Source organism: Poeciliopsis prolifica, unplaced genomic scaffold (genome assembly GCF_027474105.1).
Source record: "Poeciliopsis prolifica strain line A6 unplaced genomic scaffold, Auburn_PproV2 SCAFFOLD083, whole genome shotgun sequence".
NCBI classification, from domain to species: Eukaryota; Metazoa; Chordata; class Actinopteri; order Cyprinodontiformes; family Poeciliidae; genus Poeciliopsis; species Poeciliopsis prolifica.
Window position 1 is genome coordinate 1,051,350 of NW_026562458.1, and position 19,800 is coordinate 1,071,149.

The following is a 19,800-nucleotide window of genomic DNA, read 5'->3' on the forward strand; positions in this document are numbered from 1 at the left end:
CTTTCGATTTGAATTCACTTGCTAAAGAGTGACTCCAGTGCAGCTGCTGAGTCAATTTGTTGTCCAGACATTTATTATCAACTCTTTAAATCATGTGAACAAATTGTAAGTTTATGTTTTATATTTGATGTTTGTCTTCAGGAACTTTAATATTTCTGTGTAATCTGTTTAAGATTCACTTCTGGTTTCAGCTCAAAGTTTCATTTCTGCTGTTTGAAAATTAATCTGCAGGATCATTAGATTACAAATTAACTGAAATCAAACAACATGATGAATATCTGATGTTTCTTTGTTTTCTCTGAACAAACTGCTTCATGATTTTATTTCCAGGAATCAAATTTTGATCAGAACAGTTTCCTGCTGCATCCTTTCAAAATAAAAAAAATATATTATTAAAAACTATTAATGTAGAAATGTGTTCAGTTCAGTCAGATTATTAAATAGTAAATCTTTGACGCTGCAGATAATCCACTTGTAGAGATTAATAATTAACTAAATAAAATCCTTCCTGTTGTTCAGGTTGAATCAGTGAATGTAAATGTTGCTCCATGTCTCCATCTAGTGGACTGATAGTAGAAGTGCAGCAGCTGATGGCAGCTTCCTCTGCCTCTCTGCTGTCTGACTGCATTCACCTGACACTGATATGAAGCAGAGAAGAAGAGCCAATCAGAGAGGAGCAGCTGATCTTTTTCCAGCACTAATGATGTAAAGGATGATCAGAGTTGATGTGCAGATGAATGATGTGTGTTTCCTCTGCAGGTGAAGCTAGAAAGTGTGTGTGAGCTGATGTGGATTCAGCAGCATGGATCAGTGTGAGGACAGAGAGGAGGGAGTCCCTCCCTCTAAAACCACTCTGTGTGGGGAAGATGAGAGCCAGAGCAAAGGTCAGAGGTGAGGTCACCATCTCTAACTGTCCACAGCCCTTTTCACACAGCGTTCACTATATCAGGCCAGAACAGACGTGGTGATGAAGCTGCTGCTGCTCCTCTTTGCTGATTAAGTTTTAATCATCATGTTTCTGTCAGGATCCATCAGAGACGCAAACCAGAACCAGAACCAGAACCAGAACCCAGCTGTGTGTCCTTTAAGAGTGACATGTCAAAGGTAGAACCCTATAACTTTAAATCTCCTGGATCTCCACCATCAGAGAGGTGAGATGTTTCTAAAAGCTGTAAGTGTGGAAACTGAACCAGTATAAATATCCCAGTTTTATTTATTTATCTAAGTTATACCTGAAATAGGGCGATCCCTAGTATGTCATTTCCTTTAACCTTAGCTTTGCATGTGTGTACTCTATGTGTGTGTATTTACCTTCACAGGCCTGTCCAACAAATGAATCAAACAGCTGCAGCTGATCCAGAAGCTGCTGCTCGCGTTCTCACTAAAACCAGGAAGATAGAGCACATAACACCAGTTTTGAAGTCCCTCCAGTGGCTTCCTGTAGCTCAAAGAATAGACTTTAAAATACTGTTAAAATATTGTGGTGCTAAGTCACTGAACGGTTTAGCACCACAATACATCAAAGATCTGCTGTTGTTGTATCAACCTGCCAGACTCTCAGGTTCTGGTTCTGGTTCTGCTCTGCATCCCCAGAACCAGAACCAAGAGAGGAGAAGCAGCTTTCAGCATCTATGCACCAAAAATTTGGAATAAACTTCCAGAAAACTGTAAAACAGTGGAAACCCTGACTTCTTTTAAATCGCAATTAAAAACACACCTGTTTAGAATTGTTTTTGAAATGTAATATGTAACAATGTATTGTCTATTATATGTTGCATGACTTTGTATTCTTGTGTTTATTATGTAAAGCACTTTGAAATGCCTTGCTGCTGAAATGTGCTATACAAATAAAATTTGATTTGATTTGATTTGATTTGATTAATGTATATACAAGCATACAAATAGCTAAGAGATGGAGGAAAAGACAGAATTATTTATTCTCAACAGGATTTCCAGGATACATTATAAAAACTCTCATTATAAGACCCAGTAGAGGACCTCACATTGACACACACCCACATATTACAATCAATCAATTTTATTTATAAAGCACCTTCATATTGAAAGCAGCTCAAAGTGCTCAGTCCTCCTTATTATCCACATCATCTCAGATCTAATCATCAGAACATGATTGATGTCCCACATTATCCTGAAGACCTGTGTGGACAGAGCCTTCACTTCCACTGTCTCCAAGCTCTGGGACATTGTCTCCACCAGCATCAGATCTGCTGACAGTTTGGACTGTTTAAAATGCAACATCAACTTTTTTTACGTTTACTGAGTGATTCTGGTTTTACTGGAATTCACAGGCATGTGAATTATATCTGCAGTTTTTAGATGTGCCACAGGTACAAAACACTGAAATGAAATGTCTAAATTACCTCCTTGTGTAGATCAGTTCTCCAGAGCCTTGCTCATGACCTCATTATTCCATTCAGATGTGGTGCAGCAGAGGCACATCTAAAAGTTGCAGGACATCGGCCCTTAAGGACTGGAGTTTGAGACTCCTGCTGTAATTCATCTTCCTGTTTCTAACTCCTTTGTATTGTGTTCATGTCATGCTCTGTTTTTCTGATTCAAGTATTTTTAGTGTGAAACTCTTGGTGATTTCCTCTGTGAAAACTGCTGGATGAATATTTCCTGACTTCCTAATTGTTCCTGGTTCCTCCACAGAGTGGACCAGCAAAGCTCAGAGGTTCCCAGTGATCCTTCTGCCAAGCAGCATCAAACACAGCTGGACTCCATATTTATGGTCTGTAAATGTACAACTACTTTTTTATGGGTTCTCTTCACATTCATCTCCATGCTGCACTTTGTAGACCAGAGGACTGTCAGTCTGTCCAACATCCATCTGGTGTTTGGCTCCATGATTTCAGTCCCATGTGTCCATCTATTATTCTGTTCCAGCTGCTGGAGGAAAACATTGTTACTTATGTGAAGAAAGAACTGAAGAAGATCCAGAAAGTTCTGAGTCCAGATTACCCAGAATGCTCAGAGAGTCAGAGAAAACATGATGAGGTGTTAGAAGGTGAGGAAGAAGAGCAGAGGAAGAGCAGCAGAGAGGCAGTGATGAAGATCACACTGAACTTCCTGAGGATGATGAAGCAGGAGGAGCTGGCTGACCATCTGCAGAGTGAGAGGATTTCTGAAAATATATAATCTCATTGATAAATCACACATTAATTATTGTCTAAAAGGCAGAATCACATTGATTCAAATTAATTTAAAAAGATTTGTTTTCTTTGCTTTTTATGTTTTATGCTTATTCAGAACATCTTGCTGCAGTTTGTCAACATCAACTTAAATCTGGTCTGAAGAAGAAGTTCCAGTCTGTGTTTGGGGATTGCTAAAGCAGGAAGTCCAACCCTTCTGAACCAGATCTACACAGAGCTCTACATCACAGAGGGAGGGACTGGAGAGGTCAATGATGAACATGAGGTCAGACAGATTGAAACAGCATCCAGGAAACCACACAGACCAGAAACAACAATCAGACAAGAAGACATCTTTAAAGTCCCACCTGGAAGAGATCAACCAATCAGAACAGTGATGACAAAGGGAGTGGCTGGCATTGGGAAAACAGTCCTAACACAGAAGTTCACTCTGGACTGGGCTGAAGACAAAGCCCACCAGAACATCCAGTTCATATTTCCATTCACCTTCAGAGAGCTGAATGTGCTGAAAGAGAAAAAGTTCAGCTTGGTGGAACTTGTTCATCATTTCTTTAGTGAAACCAAAGAAATCTGCAGCTTTGAACACTTCCAGGTTCTGTTCATCTTTGATGGCTTGGATGAGAGTCGACTTCCACTGGACTCCCACAACAAGGAGATCCTGACTGATGCTACAGAGTCCACCTCAGTGGATGTTCTGCTGACAAACCTCATCAGGGGGAAACTGCTTCCCTCTGCTCTCCTCTGGATAACCACACGACCTGCAGCAGCCAATCAGATCCCTCCTCAGTGTGTTGGCATGGTGACAGAGGTCAGAGGGTTCAATGACCCTCAGAAGGAGGAGTACTTCAGGAAGAGATTCAGAGATGAGGAACAGGCCAGCAGGATCATCTCCCACATGAAGACATCACGAAGCCTCCACATCATGTGCCACATCCCAGTCTTCTGCTGGATCACTGCTACAGTTCTGGAGGATGTGTTGGAGACCAGAGAGGGAGGAGAGCTGCCCAGAACCCTGACTGAGATGTACATCCACTTCCTGGTGGTTCAGACCAAAGTGAAGAAGGTCAAGTATGATGGAGGAGCTGAAACAGATCCACACTGGAGTCCAGAGAGCAGGAAGATGATCAAGTCTCTGGGAAAACTGGCTTTTGATCAGCTGCAGAAAGGAAACCTGATCTTCTATGAATCAGACCTGACAGAGTGTGGCATCGATATCAGAGCAGCCTCAGTGTACTCAGGAGTGTTCACACAGATCTTTAAAGAGGAGAGAGGTCTGTACCAGGACAAGGTGTTCTGCTTCGTCCATCTGAGTGTTCAGGAGTTTCTGGCTGCTCTTCATGTTCATCTGACCTTCATCAACTCTGGAGTCAACCTGATGGAAGAAAAACAAACATCTATTAAATCTTCATTATTTAATATACTTCAACCAAAATCCCTCCATCAGAGAGCTGTTGACCAGGCCTTACAGAGTCCAAATGGACACCTGGACTTGTTCCTCCGTTTCCTCCTGGGACTTTCACTTCAGACCAATCAGAGACTCCTACAAGGTCTGGTGACAAAGACAGGAAGTAGCTCACAGACCAATCAGGAAACAGTTGAGTACATCAAGGAGAAGATCAGTGAGAATGTGTCTGCAGAGAAAAGCATCAATCTGTTCCACTGTCTGAATGAACTGAATGATCGTTCTCTAGTGGAGGAGATCCAACAGTCTCTGAGTTCAGGAAGTCTCTCCACAGATAAACTGTCTCCTGCTCAGTGGTCAGCTCTGGGTTTCATCTTAGTGTCATCAGGAAAAGATCTGGATGTGTTTGACCTGAACAAATACTCTGCTTCAGAGGAGGTTCTTCTGAGGCTGCTGCCAGTGGTTAAAGCCTCCAACAAAGCTCTGTAAGGACACACATTGTTAATGCATTTATTTATTGATAATAATCTATCAATGATGAGATAAATATTGAGTCATGATTTATCAGTTTGTTTAGTTGTGCATTGTCTCCTCAATGTTTGCTGCTAGTAGATGATGAGTAAAAGAGAGACTGGCTCTCATTGGTGACTATTCATAATGCTACATTTTCAAGTAGCACAAATTATTTTTCCTATTGAAGCCGACACTGGATTAACGCAGCTCATTATAAAAATGTATCTTTTTCTTGCCATCCTCCATGATGTTTGCTGTACTGCAGTATTTTAAGACTGAAGGCCCAAATATAGAATAAATCATTTCATAGTACATGTATAATAACAATGTGGACAATATATTTTTTCAACCTGTGTAAAAAGAAAATTGTTGACTGGAATAAAAAGCATAATTTGAAGTATTATTTAATATTTTCCCCCCTGTCTCCTCAGACTGAGTGACTGTAACCTCTCAGAGAGAAGCTGTGAAGCTCTGTCCTCAGTTCTCAGCTCCCAGTCCTCCAGTCTCAGAGAACTGGACCTGAGTAACAACAACCTGCTGGATTCAGGAGTGAAGCTTCTCTCTGCTGGACTGAAGAGTCCAAACTGCAACCTGGAAACTCTCAGGTAAAATGTTCTCCATCCTGGTGAAACCAGATTTCTGTTCATTACATTTTATCAGTTTAATCCCCACAGCCTGAATCTGATGACCAACTGCTGCTTTATTTGTTCGTCTCTCTTTTATTTTACCAAAACTACCAGAACCACTTTGGGTCCAGACTTAGTTTGAGTGTTGGCTAAATGAAGCGTCATGAAGCATTTCGACCCAGAGCAAAAGTATTGATACTTTGTTGATACTGTGTTACAACAAAGTAACACAGTATTTCCAATTCAGTAAAAATTTCTCCTGCTGGAGATTAAAAGTCCCTACAGGCAACATAGTTAACGAACTGATTTGATGACCATGTCTATACATAAGATTCATGTAATTGTATTTTATTGTACATTTGCATTATTTCTTATCTTCAATTAAATTCATAATATATTTATATTCTTTGATACAGTCAATAAATAATGTGAACATGAACCAAGTGATGAAATTGTAAGTGAACGTATTTGGAACTGAGGATGCCTGTGCATTGTTTTTTTTCTCCACAAATTTTCAGTCAAAAAAAAATGTTTTTCCAAAATTTTAAATTTTGTCTATTACACTTTTTGACACAACTTCTCCTGCTGTAAAATAAATGAAGTAAACAATACATTTATGTGAAATAATTGATCAAAAGCAACTGAGTAATTTATAGAATGGCTGAATACCTGAGTTTATCCAGGTGGATCTGGGATTCATTTTCATGCCTTAGGTGAATTTATTGAAATAAGACAGTTCTGAATGTTTAAAATATATTTGGAGGTTCATTCAACGTTGATATTTATGAATGTAATTTTAATTGTGGTGATTCTGAAAGTGTGTTTTCCATGCGTTTAGTAACTTTAGTGTCAGGTTGGTGTTTTCAGATCTTTTTAATTTAAATACTGGGTTAAATTTCCCTGTATTTAATGTTTGGCTTTTTTTGGATTGTTTTTGGAGAATATTTGTATCTATTTGTATTTGTATCTATTTGTTTCTAATTTTCCCATATAGATTTGTCGTAATTTTTTTGTCAAACAAAAAATCAGCTTTTTATTCAATCCTTTTATAGAACAATTTGATTGTTGTTCAAAAAATAGTTTTTGTCAGTTGCTGTTCAGTTTTCCATCTCTGTATCCAACAGTTAAACATGTAAAGATGAAACTGTAGATTTGCTCTGCTTTGATTCAAGCTGCTGTTTTCCCTCAAACCAGCTCTGATGCTGATCCTCAAACTGAGCCTGATGCTGATCTTCAGCCCAGCCTTGATTCCCAGGCTTCATTGGACTCTTTCTGTTAAAACTGACATGGATTCATTTAGTTCATAGAGGAATTTCATATTTCTCTTGCCAGCCTCCTTGTTGCCTTTAGTTCAGTCCTTCATGGCTGGAGACCCAAATATAGACTGAACCAGTTCACAACAAAAGGCAACATGATTATATATAAAACAGTTCATTAAATCAGTAAAGAGGAACATTGTTGACTGGAAAAAATGACATTTTGATGAATTGTTTGATAACATATCTTCCTCCCTGTCTCCTCAGACTGAGTGGCTGTAACCTCTCAGAGAGAAGCTGTGAAGCTCTGTCCTCAGTTCTCAGCTCCCAGTCCTCCAGTCTCAGAGAACTGGACCTGAGTAACAACAACCTGCAGGATTCAGGAGTGAAGCTTCTCTCTGCTGGACTGAAGAGTCCAAACTGCAACCTGGAAACTCTCAGGTAAAATTTTCTCCATCCTGATGAAACCAGATTTCTGTTTATTACATTTTATCAGTTTGATCCCCACAGCCTGAATCTGATGACCAACTGCTGCTTTATTTGTTCGTCTCTCTTTTATTTTACCAAAACTACCAGAACCACTTTGGGTCCAGACTTAGTTTGAGTGTTGGCTAAATGAAGCGTCACGAAGCATTTCGACCCAGAGCAAAAGTATTGATACTTTGTTGATACTGTGTTACAACAAAGTAACACAGTATTTCCAATTCAGTAAAAATTTCTCCTGCTGGAGATTAAAAGTCCCTACAGGCAACATAGTTAACGAACTGATTTGATGACCATGTCTATACATAAGATTCATGTAATTGTATTTTATTGTACATTTGCATTATTTCTTATCTTCAATTAAATTCAAAATATATTTGATATTCTTTGATACAGTCAATAAATAATGTGAACATGAACCAAGTGATGAAATTGTAAGTGAATGTATTTGGAATTGAGGATGCCTGTGCACTGTTTTTTTTCTCCACAAATTTTCAGTCAAAAAAAATGTTTTTCCAAAATTTTAAATTTTGTCTATTACACTTTTTGACACAACTTCTCCTGCTGTAGAATAAATGAAGTAAACAATACATTTATGTGAAATAATTGATCAAAAGCAACTGAGTAATTTATAGAATGGCTGAATACCTGAGTTTATCCAGGTGGATCTGGGATTCATTTTCATGTCTTAGGTGAATTTATTGAAATAAGACAGTTCTGAATGTTTAAAAACATATTTGGAGGGTCATTCAATGTTGATATTTATTAATGTAATTTTAATTGTGGTGATTCTGAAAGTGTGTTTTCCATGTGTTTAGTAACTTTAGTGTCAGGTTGGTGTTTTCAGATCTTTTTAATTTAAATACTGGGTTAAATTTCCCGGTATTTAATGTTTGGCTGTTTTTGGATTGTTTTTGGAGAGTATTTGTATCTATTTGTTTCTAATTTTTCCCACATAGGTTTGTCATAATTTTTTTCTCAAACAAAAAATCTGTTTTTTTATACAGTACTTTTATTGAACAATTTGATTCTTGTTCATAAAATATTTTATATCAGTTGCTGCTCAGTTTTCCATCTCTGTATCCAACAGTTAAACATGTAAAGATGAAACTGTAGATTTGCTCTGCTTTGATTCAAGCTGCTGTTTTCCCTCAAACCAGCTCTGATGCTGATCCTCAAACTGAGCCTGATGCTGATCTTCAGCCCAGCCTTGATTCTCAGGCTTCATTGGACTCTTTCTGTTAAAACTGACATGGATTCATTTAGTTCATAGAGGAATTTAATATTTATCTTGCCAGCCTCCTTGTTGCCTTTAGTTCAGTCCTTCATGGCTGGAGACCCAAATATAGACTGAACCAGTTCACAACAAAAGGAAACATGATTACATATAAAACAGTTCATTAAATCAGTAAAGAGGAACATTGTTGACTGGAAAAAAGACATTTTAATAAATTGTTTAATAACAGATTTTCCTCCCTGTCTCCTCAGACTGAGTGACTGTAACCTCTCAGAGAGAAGCTGTGAAGCTCTGTCCTCAGTTCTCAGCTCCCAGTCCTCCAGTCTGAGAGAACTGGACCTGAGTAACAACAACCTGCAGGATTCAGGAGTGAAGCTTCTCTCTGCTGGACTGAAGAGTCCAAACTGCAAGCTGGAAACTCTCAGGTAAAATGTTCTCCATCCTGGTGAAACCAGATTTCTGTCATTTACCTGCAATAAAATATTCTGTAAATTTTATTTTAGTATCAGATTATTACATCAGCAAATGTCTGACTGTGATGATTATTAATATTTCAAATTATTAATAGGTTAAGCAGCAGTTTGTTGAGTATGTTCCTCTAGTAAAAATATCCAGTTCAGACCTTGGATTCTACCTCAATGTTCTCATTTTCTCATCATGTGATGAATTGTGTGTCTGCAGCTTATCAGGCTGTTTGGTCTCAGAGGAAGGCTGTGCTTCTCTGGCCTCAGCTCTGACCTCCAACCCCTCCCATCTGAAAGAGTTGGACCTGAGCTACAATCATCCAGGAGACTCAGGAGTGAAGCTGCTGTCGGCTGGACTGAAGGATCCACACTGGAGACTGGAAGCTCTCAGGTATGGAGGAACCTGCTGCAGGAGCAGAGAAGGTCTGATAGAGGAGGAAGAGGGACAAATGTCTTTAGTCAGTCTGCTGGCAAACATTTAGTATGAAGCTGAATGTTTATCAGCTTCAAATCTTTGATTCTTGTTGAATCTTTGTTGAATGTGATGCAGCTTCTCCTTTTGAATGTTTGTATTTCTGGATATTACAGTGAGGCCACAGCAGGTTTTCAGCAGCAGGGCTGTTTAGTGTTTCATTCCTTCATCTGTGTGTGGGAGTGTGGATGGATCAGGTATCCAGGTGTTGATCAGAGTTTAGATTGATTGTATTTTAATGCTGATTATTAAATCAGGTGGAGCTTCCAGAAATGTTTCCTTAGTTTCCTGATGTCCTTTGAGGCTTCAGTGAGTTTCTTCAGGTTGTTACTGAGGGATTTCCTTTCTCCTCTCTGTTGGAGCTTTTCCTGTGTTTGGAGAAATGAGTTGTGCTGCAGCAGCACCAACTGTCCTTCCTACATCCACTGCAGTTTGCAATCCAGATGTTGGACTGTTCCTGTCTCAGTGGAGGTCAATGTGTGTCTGAGAGACATGTAATGTCCATGTTTGCTGCTGAAAGAGACTGATGGTCTGACCCCCCTCCTCCTTTCAGGGTGGAGCCTGCTGGAGGCCGATTCTTGACTCCAGGTCTGAGGAAATGTAAGTGTGTTTTTCATCTGATTCATGACAACAAAGCAGCTCACATTCAACCATCTTCAAACTGTCACATCACTCATTCAGGAGTCAAAGTGTCAATAAATGATCAATAACTGCAGCTGGATTGTGTTTGTTCTCCAGCAGATTCCTGTCAACTCACCATCGACACAAACACAGTGAGCAGAGAGATCCAACTGTCTGAAGACAACAGGAAGGTGACATATGTGGAGGAGTTTCAGTCATATCCTGATCATCCAGACAGATTTGATGATCTTCCTCAGCTGCTGTGTAGAACTGGTCTGACTGGTCGCTGTTACTGGGAGGTTGAGTGGAGAGGAATAGTTTATATATCAGTGAGTTACAGAAGAATCAGCAGGAAAGGAAACAGTAGAGACTGTTTGTTTGGATATAATGATCATTCCTGGAGTCTGAGATGCTCTGATGATGATGGTTACTCTGTCAGGCACAATAATAGAAAAACTGGTCTCTCCTCCTCCTCTGTCTCTAACAGAGTAGCAGTGTATGTGGACTGTCCTGTTGGCATTCTGTCCTTCTACAGAGTCTCCTCTGACTCACTGATCCTCCCACACCTTCAACACCACATTCACTGAACCTCTGATTCCTGGATTTGGGTTCTGGTTCAGTTCTTGTTCTTCAGTGTTTCTGAGCTGATTTGAGTCTAAAGAGTCTAAAGTTTTTCCTCCTGTCAGAGAAACTCTCTCACTGTTGAACAGATAGTTCAGTCTCTACAATCTATTTCTTGAGGAAACTCCAACAAGATTCCTTGGAAATTTCTTCTTCTTCTCATCCTTTAAAGATGGAAGCTGGGATTATTCCAGGATTATTCCAGGATTATTCCAGGATACATTTGTTGTTTTTCTGTTTCTAATCAAAGATTCTTTTAATTTAATGCAGTTTTTCTCTATGTTCTTTAATCAATCTTGGATTCAAATGTTAAATGATCCTTTTGTATTTTTGCTGCAGTTAAACTTCATGTATTTAGTGAACAATAAAAACTTTTTTTTGTTTTTTATTCATTTGCTTTTCTTTCTGTTCTGTTTCTGTTTAAATTTCAATAACAGATTTTTTAAAATCTCAACTCTGACTTTCATAAATAACTTATTTACAGTCAAACATTCCCATCTTGAAACCAGTTGATGAAGGTCTGATGATGATGCTTTGAATAATAAAATGGAGAAAATCTTAATATTTTCTGTTTCATTCAGAACGTCAACCTGGAAAACAAAAAATCAGAAATCAGTTTCTTGCTTATTTTATTTGGAGGAAGTACAGCAGCTTTACAAAAAATCTCAAACTCCTTCAGAAAGGATGGAAATTATCTATAAACATTTATTTTCAAGTTTGGAAAAAGATTTAGTGGGTTTCAGGTCTGGACTTTGACTAGGCCATTCCAATCCATGACTATGTTTTGATGTAAAACAAAAAAAAAACTTTTTATCACACAAGCAAAAATGTAAAGTTTCAAACAAAGTGTTTCTTCCTTATTAACTATGAACTAATCCGCAGTACCTTAATTTGAAATAAATTAAACTGTCTTAACTGAAAAAATAAAAATCAGATTTGGCCAATTGTAACAAAAAAATATTTATTTTGCTTCTTTTATTTTTGGCTTTTCCTCATCAATCATTCAAATGTTTTTACACAGCAGAAAAACAATCATCATGTTTCAAATCAGATAATCACGTTTTATAAATTTGCTTACAATACATTTAAATTCAGTTTTTTAGATTAATATGAAGAAATTAAATGAGAAATTTCATCTTTGTTTGAATTAACAAAATCTGAGGATTTGCATCCTTAAGTAACAAAATCAAAAGTAATTTTGGATATATAAATTTAAGCCCAAGAAAAGCAAAAAACCAAAAATATGAATATAAAAGATTTAATAATAAAGGATTAAAATGTTTCTGGTCTTAGAAATTTCTTCCTGTGTTTATCAGAGTTTAATAAATGAGTCAGAAGCTTATTGGGGTGCAGAAAATTAATTTAATTTTGAGTAAAAATCAAAGAATGAATCTGAAGTTGCATTTTTCTTTTGTACGATTTTATATAGTTTGATAATTTTGCTTAATCTGCAGCAACTATGTGAAAGAAAATATTACAGATATAAAGCATTTTGTTACAATCTAACAATCAATATTCCAATATTATCTGAGAAATATTATCAGATCATCTGGGACTTTTTGGCACAAAATATTTTTCTTCTGAGAATTAAAAACTAAATCAAGCTGGATCATCAGTTTAGGGGTTAAAATGCTTCATGTTTTAAATCTCTGATTTTCCTCCACATTTTTTCCTGCTGTTGGGTTTTAATAACTTTAGCAAAACGTTTCAGGAAGCAGAACGGAGCAGAAAGCTGAGAGAAGTGGAGGCAGCGTGGAGCCGCTTGGTGGCAAATAAAAAGAGAAACCCAATAAAAGCCACCAAGAAAAGAGTTTCCTCTAATGAAACTTTAATGTTTTATTCACAGCAGCTTCAGTCTGCAGTCAGAGGCAGAGAAACAGCAGATTAATTATCAAAACATTTTCGTCTTCTCCCATAGAGCTTCGAAGCGTGACGTCACTGCTCTAGGCGGAAGGGATCTGAGCGCCATGTTGTTTATCCACAAACACAACCGAGAAAAAAACAAAACCGACTGTCTCACAGATATTTGGAATTTTTGAATATTTTAAGTGACTTAAAATAATTTAGCGACGTACAAACTTGCTGTTTGCTGTCACAGTTTTCCTGCTGTAGCTATCAGAGCTAAGCTATCAGAGCTAAGCTAATGGAGCTGAACTATCAGAGCTAAGCTAATGGAGCTAAACTATCAGAGATAAGCTATCGGAGCTAAGCTATCAGAGCTAAGCTAATGGAGATCAGCTATCGGAGCTAAGCTATCAGAGCTAAGCTAATGGAACTAAGCTATCAGAGCTAAGCTAATGGAGCTCAGCAATCGGAGCTAAGCTATCAGAGCTAAGCTATCGGAGCTAAGCTATCAGAGCTAAGCTAATGGAGCGAAACTATCAGAGCTAAGCTATCAGAGTTAAGCTATTGGAACTAAGCTATCAGAGCTAAGCTATCAGAGCTAAGCTAATGGAGCTAAACTATCGGAGCTAAGCTATCAGAGCTAAGCTAATGGAGCTAAACTATCGGAGCTAAGCTATCAGAGCTAATTTAATGGAGCTAAGCTATCAGAGTTAAGCTAATGGAGCTCAGCTATCGGAGCTAAGCTATCGTAGGTAAGCTATCAGAGCTAAGCTATCAGAGCTAAGCTAATGGAGCTAAGCTATCGTAGGTAAGCTACAGAGCTAAGCTATCAGAGCCAAGCTAATGGAGCTAAGCTATCGTAGGTAAGCTATCAGAGCTAAGCTATCAGAGCCAAGCTAATGGAGCTAAGCTATCGTAGGTAAGCTATCAGAGCTAAGCTATCAGAGCCAAGCTAATGGAGCTAAGCTATCGTAGGTAAGCTATCAGAGCTAAGCTATCAGAGCCAAGCTAATGGAGCTAAGCTATCGTAGGTAAGCTATCAGAGCTAAGCTAAAGGAGGTAACAAAAAGGAGACGAGTGTCCTGGTATCAGCGGTGAGACGTCCTGATATCACCTGATATCACATCCCAAGTTATCAACTAGTTTGCTCCAGACATGCTGAGTGTCTAAATTTGCTTTGTTGGTTTTGTGTCATCATGTTTTGCTCTGATTTTATCCGGGTTACTCATGTTCACTTATGTTGAGGTCATTTAAGTGGGTCAGCCTTGTTTAGGTCGGGCTGATATTTTATGTAGCATAGTCCGAGTTTTGTCAGTGGACAACAAGGTTATTGCATTATTGTGTAGTAAACTATTTTACTAGTGTTATCAAATGTACAGTATTAATAGGGATGTGTGTTCTGGTTTCTCCTCTTCAAGGCAAACCGACGTATGAAATGGATGAGCTCAATCCAGACTGGGTTCCAGTGCTGAGTCTGGGTCACTGCCAGGTCAACGCCACAACATCAGACCCACATGAAACATTTGATTCAAGCACTTGAAGTTGCATGTAAACAGGTGAAATGGATTACATTTGAAGTAAAAATGTAATTACAATATTTCATACAATAAATATACCTGGATGATGATCAGTAATAATATTTATTGATTCACATTCAAGGATTCTCCGCTAGCTACATCCTGTGATTGTGTCCCACAGTGGGGATCACAGCAAACCTTGTGTTGGAAGTCAGGGGAGTGCCTTCAACAAAAAACAAAAACAAACAATCAATGAACAGTTGTTGGCCCGCCCTCACAGCTGCTACAAAAGAAAAACAATCAGAACTGGACGGACTAACAAAAGGAAAACAAAACTCTAAAAAGAGAGCAGGCGGCAGTGCAATCACTGCAAAAACACAAAAATGACTAAATAGTTATTAAATCATTTTAATCAAGTCAATCTAAAAACACATTAAAAACTCTGCCGACCTGCATGGCACAAATCACCCTAAGCTCAAATCTGGCGCCGTCGATCCGGTGGATCCTACCAAATAAGAACAAAACATAAAAAACATGAAATTCATCTTTAATAAAACACAATTATAAAACATTCCTACAGCGTCGAGCACCATCAACGACGCCAACAACGTGTGGAACCAACCACACCTGAATCAACACCTGGCCATCTTCATCATCATCATCATCATCTTCATCATCATCATCTTCTTCCAGTGAGAGGAGGGTGTGTGAAGAGGAGCAGAGGAAGAGTGAAAGAGAGCGTGTTTGAGTATCTTTTTCTTTGTCTTTACTTATTGTTCTTTCACCGGGTGACTAGTTTATTAGTTTAATTTGTTTTTCCTGTGTTTAGTTTTATCACGCTTTAAGGGGTTTTGTGTTCGTGTTGTTTGGGGTGCGGCCGTCAGGCGTGCCTGGCTTGCCGGCGTCTGACGGCAACATGGTGGGCGTTGTCGGTGGAGGTTCCTTCTCCGCGCTGACACGGAGGAATGGCATCAAAGTAGGTGCTGGTGCTCCGTGCAGCGTGGCTGTTGGGGAATTAATTGGGCTCGGGTCGATTCGGTCGGCGGCACGCATGAATGGGGCGGTGGTGTTGTTAGTGGAAAAGGTCGAGCAAGCTCAACAGCTGGTGGAGGTGGGAGTATCGGTTAAGGGTTTGTTTTTACAAGTGTCACCGTTAACATGGCCAGCATAAAAAGTGACTTTATCGAATGTACCGCCGTTCATAAGCGATGAGTTTTTGATAAAAGAATTATCAAGACACGGCAAGGTGGTTTCGCCAGTAAAGAAGGTACCATCAGGATGTAAGTCACCTTTATTAAAACATGTGGTTTCACACAGGAGACAGCTGTTTATGTTACTAAACAACAAAGATGAAGAACTAAACTTACGTTTTCATGTGCGAATAGATGACTTTGACTACATTTTATTTGCAACCACTTCAAACATGAAGTGCTTTGGATCTGGTCAAGAAGGTCACATTATAAAAATGTGTCCTGATAGGGCCGAGCTGGCCCCTCCGGCTTTAGAAAGACAGCAGCATACGGCTGCTACCGAGTCGGAAGAGACTGAACGCAGCAAAGCCACTGCTGACAGGGAACCTGCTGCTGACAGGGAACCTGCTGCTGACAGGGAACCTGCTGCTGACAGGGAACCTGCTGCTGACAGGGAACCCGCTGCTGACAGGGAACCTGCTGCTGTTGCTACTGTGGCAGCGGTGAGGGAAACGGGGGTAGCAGAGGATGTGTTGGCGGAAGCCGTTGTGGAGGATTTGATGGAGGATAGTGGAAAGAGCGTGGGAACGGGGCGGAGGAAAGCACGGTGGTGGTGGACAGATTGGTGGTGTGGGTGAGAGTGTAGAGGGGGAGAGAAGGGAAATGCAGGAAGGGCAGGAGGAGGTGAAGGATGATGAGGAGCCTTTAGCGTGCGAGGCTAAAGAAGAGAGAGGAGAGGTGCAGAGAGAACAAGAAGAGCTGGGAGTTTTGGAAGAGCCTCAACTGAGTGGTGATGAGGGTGAGAGAGGAGAAGAACAGGTGGATGGACAGGTTCAAGGTAAAGATGACAAAGGAATGGCGACAGAAGAAGGAATGGGGGGAGACACAGGTGAGGCAGAGGAGGAGATGGAGTTAGGTTCTTGCGCCGCAGGAAGACGGCTTATTAAAAAGAAAAATGTAGTCACTGCCGTTAAGGCAAGTAAACAAGCCAGTAAACAGGCCAGTAAACTGCCTGAAGAAAAAAGAGAAATGTCAGATAGCAGCGATGAAGAAAGTTGGTTCTCTGATACCAGCAGGATCTCTGTGTCTCAATCCAGTAAAGAGCCGAGGTTTCAAGAATGAAACCAGTGATGTCCAGTGAACCAGTGAACGCAGTGAGGTCAGCTCCAAAGCTCTATGTGTTGCTTGTTTTTTTTAAACCTTGAAAACATTACATTCCTCCCAAATAAAATCAGAAAAATACATAAAAAGAGCAAAACATGAAACAAATACTTTGTTTTTAATTTCTCATTCTTGATTTTATAATTTTATGCTATTATGATTGATAACTAAAACTGTAATAAGACTTTGTTGTTTTATTACTCAGTTCCAGGTGTTTTATGACCTCAGTGGATCTGTGACCTAAAAACAGAAATTACTCAACAGGCTAAGAAACCCAAAAGGAAACCATCATAGAGAGGGAAATTCCCTTCATATGAGGAACTTTATAAAGATATAAACTCTTAAAGTGACTTATATCAAAACAGAATTCATGTTTTTATCAAACAGATTTTAAATTATGATCTAAATTTACTCAGTTTTCTGGTTATTTACCCCGGAATCCCAGATCCAATCCACTAATCCGGAATGATCTGTTGCCCCCTAGAGGAAATTAGAGGGATTTGCTAATTTTTCAAACATTTAATTTCAAAGCCATGATTTGAAAAACACCTCCATCTAGCGGTTACACAAACAAATACACAACTTTATGGCTTCTTTAAGAAGGCCAGAAATAATGTTGTGTATTTTCTGTATCAATAATGGCACAAAAAGAATTAAAGTATTTTTTAAAACTATTTTCTTATGAATTGTCCACAGTCAGTAGAAAACTAATGTAAAGTTTTAGAGGTTGAACATAAAAATAAAAGCCAAGACAAAAAAATAAGCAATTACTTTGGGGAAATTATATTTATTTTTTTAAATGTACAAATACAAATCTGAAAAGTGTGGTGTGCATTTATATTCCAATTCTTTCACTACAGCACCTCCTGCACCTCCTCCTGCACCAGCTGGTACTTTCAAAACGTTCATTTCCAGGATTCCAACCACAGATGGATGTTGGAGGAATGTGTTGAATGGTCGGTCATCACACACGTCTTCTGGTTCTGACCACAAATAAAGACTTTCTGGGAGGAAATGAAACAGGAGATTTAGGACATTCTGAGGACAGATCTCCCCATGGAGCCTCTTCTGTTTCTGCTGGACATAAACACCAAGGATTTACTCACTAAACATCAATGTTACATATTGTTGCACCTTCTGCTGCTGGTAGCAAGAAAGACAATTAGACTAAACTGGATTAAACCCAGTTCACCAACTGTTGCTGAATGGAGGAAAAACTGAAACATGACAACATGATGGAGCGTCTGACTGAACAACTAGACATGAAAAAGATCATTAAATATGTAGTTTGGAAAATAAATATCACATTTAAAAATCAAATGATAATTTGTAAAAGATTCTTTTTAAGCTAAATATTTAGTTAGTGAAAAATTGTGTTTACAAATATTTAGTTTGTATGCATTTCCACATTATTTTCTGTTTGAAATGCTAAATAAACTAAAATATTGATGTTATATTTTTAATAATAATTACTACAGTAAGTATATCCTCACAACATCCTCATGAAAACTTCACAACCTGCCTCTGATTTCACTGCAGAGCTTCTACTACCTGGTTCTGTTGCTCTGAAAGAATAAACTACAACTCAGGTGACCTGTGACGTCATTGGTCAAGCAACACTCGTTACATTTACTTTCAATTTGAAGTTATTTTATAAAGTATGACTCCAGTGCAGTTGCTTAGTCAATTTGTTGCTCAGATTTTCTTCATCAACTCTTTAGATCATTTTAACAAACGGTAAGTTAATGTTTTATATTTGGTCTTTGTCTTCAGGAACTTTAATATTTCTGTGTAATCTGTGGAAGTTTAACTTCTGGTTTCAGCTCAAAGTGTCATTTCTGCTGTTTGAAAGTTAATCTGCAGGATCATTAGATTATAAATTAGCTGAAATTAAACAACAAGATGAATATCTGATCTTTCTTTGTTTTCTCTGAACAAACTGCTTCCTGATTTTATTTTCAGGAATCAAACTTTGGTCAGAACAGTTTCCTGCTGCATCCTTTCAAAATAAAAAAATATATATATTATTATTAAAAACTATTAATGTAGAAATGTGTTCAGTCAGATTATCAAGTAGTAAATCTTTGACGCTGCAGATAATCCCCTTGTAGAGATTAATAATTAACTAACTAAAATCCTTCCTGTTGTTCATGTTGAATCAGTGAATGTAAATGTTGCTCCATGTCTCCATCTAGTGGTCTGATAGTAGACGTGCAGCAGCTGATGGCAGCTTCCTCTGCCTCTCTGCTGTCTGACTGCATTCACCTGACACTGATATGAAGCAGAGAAGAAGAGCCAATCAGAGGAGGAGCAGCTGATCTTTTTCCAGCACTAATGATGTAAAGGATGATCAGAGTTGATGTGCAGATGAATGATGTGTGTTTCCTCTGCAGGTGAAGCTAGAAAGTGTGTGTGAGCTGATGTGGATTCAGCAGCATGGATCAGTGTGAGGACAGAGAGGAGGGAGTCCCTCCTTCTAAAACCACTCTGTGTGGGGAAGATGAGAGCCAGAGCAAAGGTCAGAGGTGAGGTCACCATCTCTAACTGTCCACAGCCCTTTTCACACAGCGTTCACTATATCAGGCCAGAACAGACGTGGTGATGAAGCTGCTGCTGCTCCTCTTTGCTGATTAAGTTTTAATTATCATGTTTCTGTCAGGATCCATCAGAGACTCAAACCAGAACCAGAACCCAGCTGTGTGTCCTTTAAGAGCGACTGGTCAAAGGATGACTTCATTGACTTTAACTCTCCTGGATCTCCACCATCAGAGAGGTGAGATGTTTTCTAACTGCTGTAAGTTTAGAAACTGAACCAGTATGAATATCCCAGTATAATTTATTTATTTATCTAAGTTACACATGAAATATGGCGATCCCTAGTATGTCATTTCCTTTAACCTTAGCTTTGCATGTGTGTACTCTATGTGTGTATTTATGTATATACAAACATACAAATAGCTCAGAGATGGAGGAAAACACAGAATTATTTATTCTCAACAGGATTTCCAGGATACTTTATAAAAACTCTCATTATAACACCCAGTAGAGGACCGCACATTGACACACACCCACATATTACAATCAATCAATTTATTGATAAAGCACCTTCATATTGAAAGCAGCTCAAAGTGCTCAGTCCTCCTTATTATCCACATCATCTCAGATCTAATCATCAGAACATGATTGATGTCCCACATTATCCTGAAGACCTGTGTGGAC

At 38.8% G+C, this 19,800-nt stretch overlaps 2 pseudogenes; both read left to right on the forward strand.

Moving 5' to 3' along the window:
- The window catches only part of LOC129353043 (NLR family CARD domain-containing protein 3-like), a 53,166-nt pseudogene continuing 33,366 nt past the window's right edge, over nucleotides 1-19,800 (forward strand).
- LOC129353041 (NACHT, LRR and PYD domains-containing protein 3-like) lies at nucleotides 2,841-11,211 on the forward strand (annotated as a pseudogene).